This window comes from Aquarana catesbeiana, linkage group LG03 (assembly GCF_042186555.1).
Source record: "Aquarana catesbeiana isolate 2022-GZ linkage group LG03, ASM4218655v1, whole genome shotgun sequence".
Classification (NCBI taxonomy): domain Eukaryota; kingdom Metazoa; phylum Chordata; class Amphibia; order Anura; family Ranidae; genus Aquarana; species Aquarana catesbeiana.
Genome location: NC_133326.1, coordinates 618,338,439 through 618,350,684, shown reverse-complemented (window position 1 = coordinate 618,350,684; position 12,246 = coordinate 618,338,439).

The following is a 12,246-nucleotide window of genomic DNA, read 5'->3' as shown; positions in this document are numbered from 1 at the left end:
CTAAAATGCCCTGCAGGTAAGTTCTTGATAAATACCTACCTAAATTGAAAGTCAAGTTGACCTATGATAAAGGTGAGTTCCAGTATGAAATAGCCCATAAGGAATACTACAGTGAGCCACACATAGGACACTGGCAACCAACTAGCAGTCAGATCTGCAATGTTATGTTTGAGAAGTTGTTGTTGGAAATCCACACAAGCCGTATATTTGTCAAGCCATTTATTGGACTGAAAACCCAACTGAGTCAACAGAAACCTAACACATACAACTCTAGTGCTATGATTAACCACTTGAGCCCCGGACCATTATGCTGCCTAAGGACCAGAGGTCTTTTTCCAATTTGGCACTGCGTCGCTTTAACTGCTAATTGCGCGGTCATGCAATGCTGTACCCAAACGAAATTTGCGTCCTTTTCTTCCCACAAATAGAGCTTTCTTTTGATGGTATTTGATCACCTCTGCAGTTTTTATTTTTTGCGCTATAAACGGAAAAAGACCGAAAATTTTGAAAAAAAATGATATTTTCTACTTTTTGTTATTAAAAAAATCCAATAAACTAAATTTTAGTCATACATTTAGGCCAAAATGTATTCGGCCACATGTCTTTGGTAAAAAAAATGTCAATAAGCATATATTTATTGGTTTGCGCAAAAGTTATAGCGTCTACAAACTAGGGTACATTTTCTGTAATTTACACAGCTTTTAGTTTATGACTGCCTATGTCATTTCTTGAGGTGCTAAAATGGCAGGGCAGTACAAAACCCCCCCAAATGACCCCATTTTGGAAAGTAGACACCCCAAGGAAATTGCTGAGAGGCATGTTGAACCCATTGAATATTTATTTTTTTTGTCCCAAGTGATTGAATAATGACAAAAAAAAAAAAAAATATATATATTTACAAAAAGTTGTCACTAAATGATATATTGCTCACACAGGCCATGGGCCTATGTGGAATTGCACCCCAAAATACATTCAGCTGCTTCTCCTGAGTACGGGGATACCACATGTGTGGGACTTTTTGGGAGCTTAGCCGCGTACGGGGCCCCGAAAAACCAAGCACCGCCTTCAGGATTTCTAAGGGTGTAAATTTTTTATTTCACTCTTCACTGCCTATCACAGTTTCGGAGGCCATGGAATGCCCAGGTGGCACAAAACCCCCCCAAATGACCCCATTTTGGAAAGTAGACACCCCAAGCTATTTGCTGAGAGGCATATTGAGTCCATGGAATATTTTATATTTTGACACAAGTTGCGGGAAAGTGACACTTTTTTTTTTTTTTGCACAAAGTTGTCACTAAATGATATATTGCTCACACAGGGCATGGGCATATGTGGAATTGCACCCCAAAATACATTTAGCTGCTTCTCCTGAGTATGGGGATACCACATGTGTGGGACTTTTTGGGAGCCTAGCCGCGTACGGGGCCCCGAAAACCAAGCACCGCCTTCAGGATTTCTAAGGGTGAAAATTTTTGATTTCACTCTTCACTGCCTATCACAGTTTCGGAGGCCATGGAATGCCCAGGTGGCACAAAACCCCCCCAAATGACCCCATTTTGGAAAGTAGACACCCCAAGCTATTTGCTGAGAGGCATGGTGAGTATTTTGCAGCTCTCATTTGTTTTTGAAAATGAAGAAAGACAAGAAAAAACTTTTTTTTTTTTTCTTTTTTCAATTTTCAAAACTTTGTGACAAAAAGTGAGGTCTGCAAAATACTCACTATACCTCTCAGCAAATAGCTTTGGGTGTCATTTGGGGTCATTTGGGGGGGGTTTGTGCCACCTGGGCTTTCCATGGCCTCCGAAACTGTGATAGGCAGTGAAGAGTGAAATCAAAAATTTACGCCCTTAGAAAGCCTGAAGGCAGTGCTTGGTTTTCGGGGTCCTGTACGCGGCTAGGCTCCCAAAAAGTCTCACACATGTGGTATCCCCGTACTCAGGAGATGCAACAGAATGTATTTTGGGGTGTAATTTCACATATTCCCATGGCATGTTTGAGCAATATATCATTTAGTGACAACTTTGTGCAAAAAAAAAAAAATTTGTCTCTTTCCCGCAACTTGTGTCGCAATATAAAATATTCCATGGACTCGACATGCCTCTCAGCAAATAGCTTGGGGTGTCTACTTTCCAAAATGGGGTCATTTGGGGGGGTTTTGAACTGTCCTGGCATTTTATGCACAACATTTAGAAGCTTATGTCACACATCACCCACTCTTCTAACCACTTGAAGACAAAGCCCTTTCTGACACTCATTGTTTACATGAAAAAGTTATTTTTTTTTTTTGCAAAAAAATTACTTTGAACCCCCAAACATTATATATTTTTTTAAAGCAAATGCCCTACAGATTAAAATGGTGGGTGTTTCATTTTTTTTTTTCACACAGTATTTGCGCAGCGATTTTTCAAACGCACTTTTTGGGGAAAAAACACACTTTTTTAAATTTTAATGCACTAAAACACACTATATTGCCCAAATATTTGATGAAATAAAAAAGATGATCTTAGGCCGAGTACATGGATACCAAACATGACATGCTTTAAAATTGCGCACAAACGTGCAGTGGCAACAAAATAAATGCATTTTTAAAAGCCTTTAAAAGCCTTTACAGGTTACCACTTTAGATTTACAGAGGAGGTCTACTGCAAAAATTACTGCCCTCGATCTGACCTTCGCGGCGATACCTCACATGCATGGTGCAATTGCTGTTTACGTTTGACGACAGACGCGACAGACCGCCGTTTGCGTTCGCCTTAGCGCGAGAGCAGGGGGCGACAGGGGTGCTTTTTTTTTTTTTTACTTTATTATTTTTTTGCTTTTTTATCTTATTTTTAAACTGTTCCTTTCATTTTTTTTTTTTTAATAATTTTTATTGTTATCTCGGGGAATGTAAATATCCCCTATGATAGCAATAGGTAGTGACAGGTACTCTTTTTTGAAAAAATTGGGGTCTATTAGACCCTAGATCTCTCCTCTGCCCTCAAAGCATCTGATGACACCAAGATCGGTGTGATAAAATGCTTCCCCAATTTCCCAATGGCGCTATTTACATCCGGTGAAATCTAAGTCATAAAATGCTCGTAGCTTCCGGTTTCTTAGGCCATAGAGATGTTTGGAGCCACTCTGGTCTCTGATCAGCTCTATGGTCAGCTGGCTGAATCACCGGCTGCATTCTCAGGTTCCCTGTTGAGACAGTAGAGCCAGAGAAAAACACGGAAGACGGTGGGGGGGGGGGCATTCCCTCCCACGGCTTGTAAAAGCAGTCTAGAGGCTAATTAGCCACTAGGATTGCTTTTACATGAAAGCCGACCGCTGGCTGAAAAGAATGATACCAAGATGATACCTAAACCTGCAGGCATCATTCTGGTATAACCATTCAAAGTCATGAATGGCTTACCTGAAGACAAAAAATGGGTTAACAATAAAGCACAGTTAACGGTAAAGTATAAAAAATTGCATACCTGAAAAGCAAACATGATAAAACATAATAACAATAAAACATTGCAGAATAGAATACAGTAAAAAAGAGCAGAACAAGAGAGAGAGAATAGAGAGAGAGAGAGAACAATAAAACGACAACTATTTTTTTTTATTTTATATATTTTTTTTTTTTTTTTTACACTTTTTTTGTAACTAACTTTTATAACGGTAACCGGTTCCAGGTTCGGGTCTCTCAAAATGCGATGGCATCTTGGGAGACCCTGTGAAAGTGTGCCTAGTCTGTGCAATGCTGTACCCTACGCTAATACTCAACTAATGAATGGTAGCGTTCAAAACATTCACCAATGCAAAGACCAGGATTGTCAGGACAGGAGGGACAATAATAGCGGGTGTCACGCCTATATCCGCGCTTGCTGCAGACACGACATCTTTTTTGGGGGTTCGTTGGGTAGGGGTACTCGGGAGGACATAAAGAAAATGCCTCTCATGCAGCCGACTGCATTTGGTTGGGGATGTGAATGGGGGAAGTACGGGCGCTGCAGAAGTGGTGGGTTCCCAATTAGGATTGGCGAATGCAGCAGGAAGGGCACTATGGGCACGACGGGCCTGTGTTTGTCTTCTTGGTGGCAGCGGGACACTACTTGTGCTTGCCACCTCACCAGCTTGAACTGCACTTATGGGACTCGCCACGTCACCAAGTGTTACTGCAGTGCTGGTTTGACTACGACCGGGGTGTACTAGGCCGCTGGTGCTTGACAGTTCAATAAAAAGCTACCAAAAAAACTGTTAGCGATCGCAGGGATCAGGCCTGACGCTGCGAACGCTGCAGTTATGCGTTAAATGTTTTGTAAGTGACAGTGATCGATCGATACTGCACTTGGGTGGGCTGGGCCGGGCGGAGGGGCAAAATGCAGGTGCTAGCAGGTATCTGGGCTGATCCCGCTAACACTGCGTTTTTGGGAACCCTAAACTGCTGGGGACGCCAGTATAGATCTGATCGGATCAGATATTGATCCGTTCAGATACTATACCACTAAGGGAGGTGTACGGTGCGTGCGTGGGTGTTAGCGGTACTGGCGCTAATCTGACGCTGCTTGGGGCTGGTGCTTGCCAGTTCACCAAAATACTACCAAAAAAACTGTTAGCGATCGCAGGGATCAGGCCTGACTCTGCGAACGCTGCAGTTATGCGTTTAGTGTTTTGTAAGTGTCAGTGATCGATCGATACTGCACTTGGGTGGGCTGGGCTGGGCCGGGCGGAGGGGCAAAACGCAGGTGCTAGCAGGTATCTGGGCTGATCCCGCTAACACTGCGTTTTTGGGAACCCTAAACTGCTGGGGACGCTAGTATAGATCTGATCGGACCAGATATTGATCCGATCAGATACTATACCACTAAGGGAGCTGTACGTTGCGTGCGTGGGTGTTAGCGCTACTGGCGCTAACCTGACGCTGCCTGGGGCTGGTGCTTGCCAGTTCACCAAAATGCTACCAAAAAAACTGTTAGCGATCGCAGGGATCAGGCCTGACTCTGCGAAAGCTGCAGTTATGCGTTTAGTGTTTTGTAAGTGACAGTGATCGATTGATACTGCACTTGGGCTGGGCCGGGCGGAGGGGCAAAACGCAGGTGCTAGCAGGTATCTGGGCTGATCCCGCTAACACTGTGTTTTTGGGAACCCTAAACTGCTGGGGACGCTAGTATAGATCTGATCGGATCAGATATTGATCCGATCAGATACTATACCACTAAGGGAGGCGTATGCTGCGTGCGTGGGTGTTAGCGGTACTGGCGCTAATCTGACGCTGCCTGGGGCGACGCATATCACCGCCGGGCGATCAGGGGGCTAAACCTTTATTCGGTAATAAACGGCGGGTGCCCTGACACTATAAAAAATAAACAAACTAACCAGCGTCACCCGTAACAGTTATACGGTGATCAGTGGTGAAAGGGTTAACTAGGGGTTAAAACATTTATTAGATAGTATATGGGGGTCCCTGACGCTATAAAACGCTGACGGCGAACCTAAATATTTACCTCACTAACTAGCGTCACCAGCGACACTAATACAGCGATCAGAAAAATGATCGCTTAGCGACACTGGTGACAGGGGGTGATCAAGGGGTTAAAACTTTATTAGGGGGGGTTAGGGGGGTATCCTAGACCTACAGGGGGGTAATACTAACTGTCCCAACACTGTAACTGTCACAAACTGACACCAATGCAGTAATCAGAAAAAAAAAAAAACTGCTGGTGTCAGTTTGTGACGGGGGGGGGGGGGGATTGGGGGGGGATCGGGGGGCGATCGGGGGGGGGATTGGGGTGTTTAGTGTGCCTGGCATGTTCTACTGTGTTGTGTAGTGTTGGTGCACTCACATACCTGTCTTCTCTCCTCGGGCCGGAACGGAAATTACCGAGCCGAGGAGAGATGACATCATTTCCTTTGCTGCTGTTTAGCATACAGCAGCAAAGGAATGTTCTCATTGGCCGGCGGCGATCGCGAGGGGGGGGCCACGAACAGATGGCCTCCCCCTCACCTCCGATCGCCGGGGGACAAAAGACGACCGCCTCGGGCACCGGGGGGGGGTCCGATCGGACCCCCCACCCGCGGAAGGCAAATCACGTATATGTACGTGATTTTGCCTGTCCGTGCCACCTTGCCGGCGTAAATCGGCGTGAGGCGGTCGTCAAGTGGTTAATCACTGACTACAGTGTGAACTGTTACTTCCAGCATGTCGAAAATGTTTGTTCCTCCATTAAGACATTAAACATCCATAGTCTACCCAATCTGTAATAGGTATTTTTCTAATCTTAAGCACCCCTTGCAAAGATTCAACAGGTTGATATATTCATAAAATCCGCAGACCTCATGCAAACTCTCCTGAACCTCAAGACCGTGTAAGATTTGTTATGTCTAATATTGTTATGCTTGTTATATAGCCGCAATCTTATCGCAGATGTGTTTACATGGTGTGCTCACCATTGTTTTTTGTATTTTTCTTGACGATTTTTATGTTTAATAAAAACCTTTGTACAAGAAAATGTTTGTTCCTCACAGACCTCTTTCAGAGCGGTGATATTTTTCTCTCTCAAATACATATTAAAACATATTAAAACAATCAAGAGATTTACATAAAACCAGACCTAACGAAAGAGCTTTACACAGAATGAGGGACAAGCAAGCTGGTGACAAATTAGAGAAGTTCTATGGTCACAGCACACAGTTTTTTTTTTTAACATCAGTATTGAAATAGCAATATAAACTATAGTTATATTTGACAACCCAATATAAGTTTATTTGAAAAATCTGCTCTCATGTTGTGAGTGCTGCCACCTCTTTCCACAGCTTCCTGGATTCCCAGCATGCTTTGCAGCTTCTCCTTTGCTGTTTGCTTTCAATTTCCGAAGACTATATATCCCATGGTACCTTGCTGCCTGCAAGCTGTGATTCCTGTACTGACTCTGCCTCTTAAAAATTCCCCACCTTTGTAGATCAGAAGGCAGGCTCTGCGAAATGTGTGACACAGCACTGCCTGCTCATCGGGCATAGTGACTACGTGTCACAGAATTTAAGGAAATAAATGTATTGGGATCTTCACAAAGTAAAAATAGGGATGTGCCCACTAAAGCCAGCTTAGACCTGTAATTATTTTTGGTTTTGCTGTGGTGCACCGATTTATCCAGTAGAGTATTCCCGAGGCCATTCTGCAAAGTTTTGTCTGCCTGAGTATGTTGAGAGATTCAGAATTTTGCGCCAAGGTTACATCATGGTTAGCCAACCAATGATGAGCTTGTTGCCAGCGGGTCGGGCCTAGCTTCAACAAAACTCCTTGGCATCCTTCTGGAAAATCGGTACCTGCAGGTTGTTACTTGGGTTAGAGGTGCTGGGCTCCTGCCTAGGCCTTGGCCCTCAGGTCCACTATATATAGTTACATAGTTAGTGTCAGGAAAGGTCCCCTCCGCTGGTAATATCGATCATTTGGCGTGCAGTACTGAGGTCCACCAGCAGGTGTCTCCTGGCAGTTTGGAGCTGTCAGGAGAGCTTTTTCCTGCTGGTATTTTGTCATCTTTGGGCCTCAGTACTGGCGTCCACCAGCAGAGGGATCCTGGCAGTATGGAGCAGGTAGCCCTGACCAGCAACCTGCAGCCTGCATCATGTTACCCTGATCCTGAAAACCTGATTCTTGTATCTGAAACTTGATTCCTGAAACCTGATTCCTGGAACCTGTTTATCCTGTTCCCTGGCTGTTTCCTGAACCCTGAGCCTTGTATCTGACCTGTCCCTCCTGTGATCCATCCATCCTCTCATTGTCCTGTTTGTTTCCCTTCCCCAGCTGCTGACCTCCCCGTTGACGACCCTGGCTCTGTTTATGATCTCGGTATTTCCCTTACTTGTATATATTTGTTCTGTTATTATTATTTGTGCGGTTCTGTTTGTTATTGGTTGTTGTGCACTGAGTGCTATTGGAGGTGGTTGGGTTATATTTATTCACTTATCCTTAATAAATCATTTATCTTTTCACATACACGTCTGGGTTTCCTCTGTTGCAGTTCACACAGTTCTGGTCTTATCTGGTAAATGATAGTTAGTAAGATTGAATAAAGACACCAGTCCATCCAGTTCAACCTGAGTGAGTGTGGGTGCGTGTCTACAATTGTCCCTATCCCTGTACATTGTGTCTCATTAAGATGCTCCTCTATTATATATTATTTATTTAAGGTACCCATATAGCGCCGTCAATTTACGCAGCACTCCACACATACATCGCACACTCACATCAGTCCCTACCCTGAAGGAGCCCACAATCCAAGGCCCCCAACTCACATTCATATACTAGGGACAATTTTGGGCAGAAGCCAATTAACCTACCAGCATGTCTTTGGAGTGTGGGAGGAAACCGGAGTGCCCGGAGGAAACCCACGCAGGCACAGAGAGAACATGCAAACTCTAGGCAGGTAGTATCTGGGATTCGAACCAGCGACCCTTTTTACTGCTAGGCAAGAGTGCTACCCACTACACCACTGTGCCGCCCACATGCTGTTTACTATTTAAGATTGACTAACCACAATGACTGACTGACTGACTGACTGACTGCTATAAGGAGATATTTCTGGGGACAGTAGTACAATACCCGAACATCCTCTGGTCCAGAGCTGCAGTTATTACCTGGCACAGATATATTACAGTGTGACAGACCGCCTGGCACCCTGTCTGGGTGCTTCTGTCAAGATACAGCTTCCTCCACTCTTGAACTAGGAGTCAGATATTATAGTTGAGCATTGCACCCAAGAACTAGATGACACTAGCTTAGTTGCAAACAGGAATTTTTTTTTTGTTAATTTACACAGAATACAGTATATACCGCACAAAATCAGATAAGAGTTTGATCACATTATCCTAAACAATGCAAGTTGTAAACAGTAATATCAGTACATCTAATGAACAGCTAACATAAACATAAACAGTAAGGTAATCAACAGCTGGCAACTAACAGCTAACAGTGATCTAATCGAACAGTAATCTAATTAACATAAACATATAAACATCCCACAATAGTTTGGTAACAAGGTAAAGTGTGTGCAATACTAGCAGACAGACAGAAACAATAGGTGACTTGATTAGCAATGGGAATTCACACCTAGGAGGCACACAATGGGGAATGATATCATGACAGAAAGACACCTTAAACAGATTATAGCTGGAGACCCCAGCATCAGGTTGTTTTGAGCTGATTATATTAACATCTATTCTGAGTCACGCAGTCTAGGAGGGGGGGAAACAGGCATTGCTGGTTTGGGCACAGAGGCCCCAAATCTGTATGCAGGTCCAAGGTTCCCAGAGTCTGTGTGTTTCAGAGAGACATGGACCCGAATACGAACCAAAACCACTCCAAGGGTCCCCCAGGCACACACATCATGCATCACTATATACAGTTTTTTAAAATATTTTTTGTTACTCTGTTGAAAAGTGTTTTACCTGGAGACCCTGCCAGTAACAGCACTTCCGCTAAATGTAAGCCACTGCCTTACAATTAGCAGCAAGATTGTCAGCCTATCATGTTCAGGAGGCATGAAGATAAGCAAGCTCACTATTCTGGCTGTGCTACCTCATTGCTCCCAGCTTGTGGGCCACCAGATGGGAGTGCAAACTCCATTAGCTGTGGTGGGCACTGTGCTCAGGGCTGCCTTAATGAGTAGGCACACCTGGGCACTGCCCAGGGGCCCCAGCTGCATTGGGGGCCCCTGTACTTTCCCCAAAGCAGTTGATCCTTGAGCCCACGCTGACCCAAAATTGGGGGCCCCATGATGGCACTGAGAGTGATGGATACACAGGGGAGGCAGGCTGGCAGTGGTGCGCCATGCTGTGCAGAACGATACCTGTTATTTCACAGCCAACAGAGAGGGGCAGGGCCAGGAGCGCCAGTAATGCTCTGACCCTGCCCCATGCAGCTTGAATACTCGGGACTCAAAGGCTGCGGGGTAGGAGCTGGAGTGGGAGCTGCTGAGTCGGCAGCACTGAGAGCCCACCTGCGGAAGTAGCATTGTGGATGGTGTCATGGTGAGCCCAGCTATCCAGTACTGTTTGCACCAAAGGGCTTGGAATGCTGAGAGGGATGCTCCCTCCTCCGCCCCTCCTTCTGCCTGTTTGATTGGTATAGGTGAGTCCAGTGCTGGAGGTGGGCACATAGCCAAAAGTTTACATGCACTGTATCTCCACTGGAAAAGGGGGTATTACATGGATGGAATAATTGTGCTGGGGGGTATCAAGGGTGTATAGCGGGAAACAATGCTGAGGGGGGATCTGGGGTGTATAGGGGGTAGCAATGCTTGGGGTATCTTGGGTGGCTATAGTGCTAGAGGTATCAGGGATGTAGTGGGGTCACAATACAAGGGGGTATCCATACCTCCCAACATTTTGCGATGGGAATGAGGGACACCTACTAGCAAACGTATATAGGCATGGGACACGCCCCTTAAAGGGGACATAACAAAAAAAAGGTTATTTAAATCCGCAAGTGCTTTTTTTACCACTAATATTTCTTTATATTGGCTTTTAAAATTGACAAATGCGGCAATTTAGAAATTGGATGAAAGGTTTAGCACTGGGAAACACTTTTTGAAAGCTAAAAAGTGCATTTTATATACAACTATATAGATCAGACCAAAATGAGGGACAAATGTGGAGGAAAGAGGGACAGAGGGACATTGCTCCAAATCAGGGACAGTCCCTCGAAATCAGGGACAGTCCCTCGAAATCAGGGACAGTTGGGAGCTATGGGTATCTTATGGTATATGGTAACAGTGCTGGGGGAATATCTAGGGTGCAGAGAGGGATCAGAATGCTGGGGGGATATCTGGGGTATAGAGGGGTCAGAGTGCAGGGGGGATATGTGGGGAGCAGAGAGGGATCAATGTGCTGGGTGGATATCTGGGGTGTAGAGGGGTCAGAGTGCTGGGGGGATATGTGGGGTGTAGAGAGGGATCAGAGTGCTGGGGGAATATCTGGGGTGCAGAGAGGGATAAGAGTGCTGGGGGGGGTATCTCAGGTGTAGAGGTGTCTGAGTGCTGGGGGGATATCTGGGTGTAGAGGGGTCAGCGTGCTAGGGAACTATATTCAAGTGTAGAGGGGTCAGAGTGCTGGGGGGGATATCTAGGATGTAGAGGGGTCAGAGTGCTGGGGGGGGGGATATCTAGGTTGTAGAGGGGTCAGAGTGCTGGGGGGATATCTAGGGTGTAGAGGGGTCAGAGCGCTTGGGGATATCTGGGGTGTAGAGGGGTCAGAGTGCTGGGAGGATATCTAGGGTGTAGAGGGGTCAGAGTGCTGGGGGGATATGTGGGGTGTAGAGAGGGATTAGAGTGCTGGGGGGGGGTATCTCAGGTGTAGAGGTGTCTGAGTGCTGGGGGATATCTGGGTGTAGAGGGGTCAGCGTGCTAGGGAACTATATCTAAGTGTAGAGGGGTCAGAGTGCTGGGTGGATATCTGGGGTGTAGAGGGGTCAGAGTGCTGGGGGGATATGTGGGGTGTAGAGAGGGATCAGAGTGCTGGGGGGGGTATCTCAGGTGTAGAGGTGTCTGAGTGCTGGGGGATATCTGGGTGTAGAGGGGTCAGCGTGCTAGGGAACTATATCTAAGTGTAGAGGGGTCAGAGTGCTGGGGGGGATATCTAGGTTGTAGAGGGGTCAGAGTGCTGGGGGGGATATCTAGGTTGTAGAGGGGTCAGAGTGCTGGGGGGATATCTAGGGTGTAGAGGGGTCAGAGTGCTGGGGGGATATCTAGGGTGTAGAGGGGTCAGAGTGCTGGGGGGATATCTGCAGTGTAGAGGGGTCAGAGTGCTGGGGGATATCTGGAGTGTAGAGGGGTCACAGTGCTGGGGGGATATCTGGGGTGTAGAGGGGTCATAGTGTTGGGGGGGATATCTGGGGTGTAGAGGGGTCACAGTGCTGGGGGGATATCTAGGGTGTAGAGAGGTCAGAGGGCTGGGGGGGATATCTGGGGTGTAGAGGGGTCAGAGTGCTGGGGAGTTATTTATTTGTGGTTGAGAATCCAGGGGTGTGGAGGTGGTAACAGGATAACAATGTTAGGGGCAAACCTGGTGTGTGTGTGTGTGTGTGTGGGGGGGGGGGGGGGGTGGGGGGGGGGGGGTTGGGTGGAGTTAGGAGTGCTGGATGTATATAAGATGTAGAGGGATTACAATGTTGGGGGTATCTGAGGCCCTGTCAGGCTGGATGGTGTCTCATGATTTTTATTGGCAGCCGTGTCTATACTTGTTACAACTGTCCTGAGCATCATTCTAGCAGATATATTATAT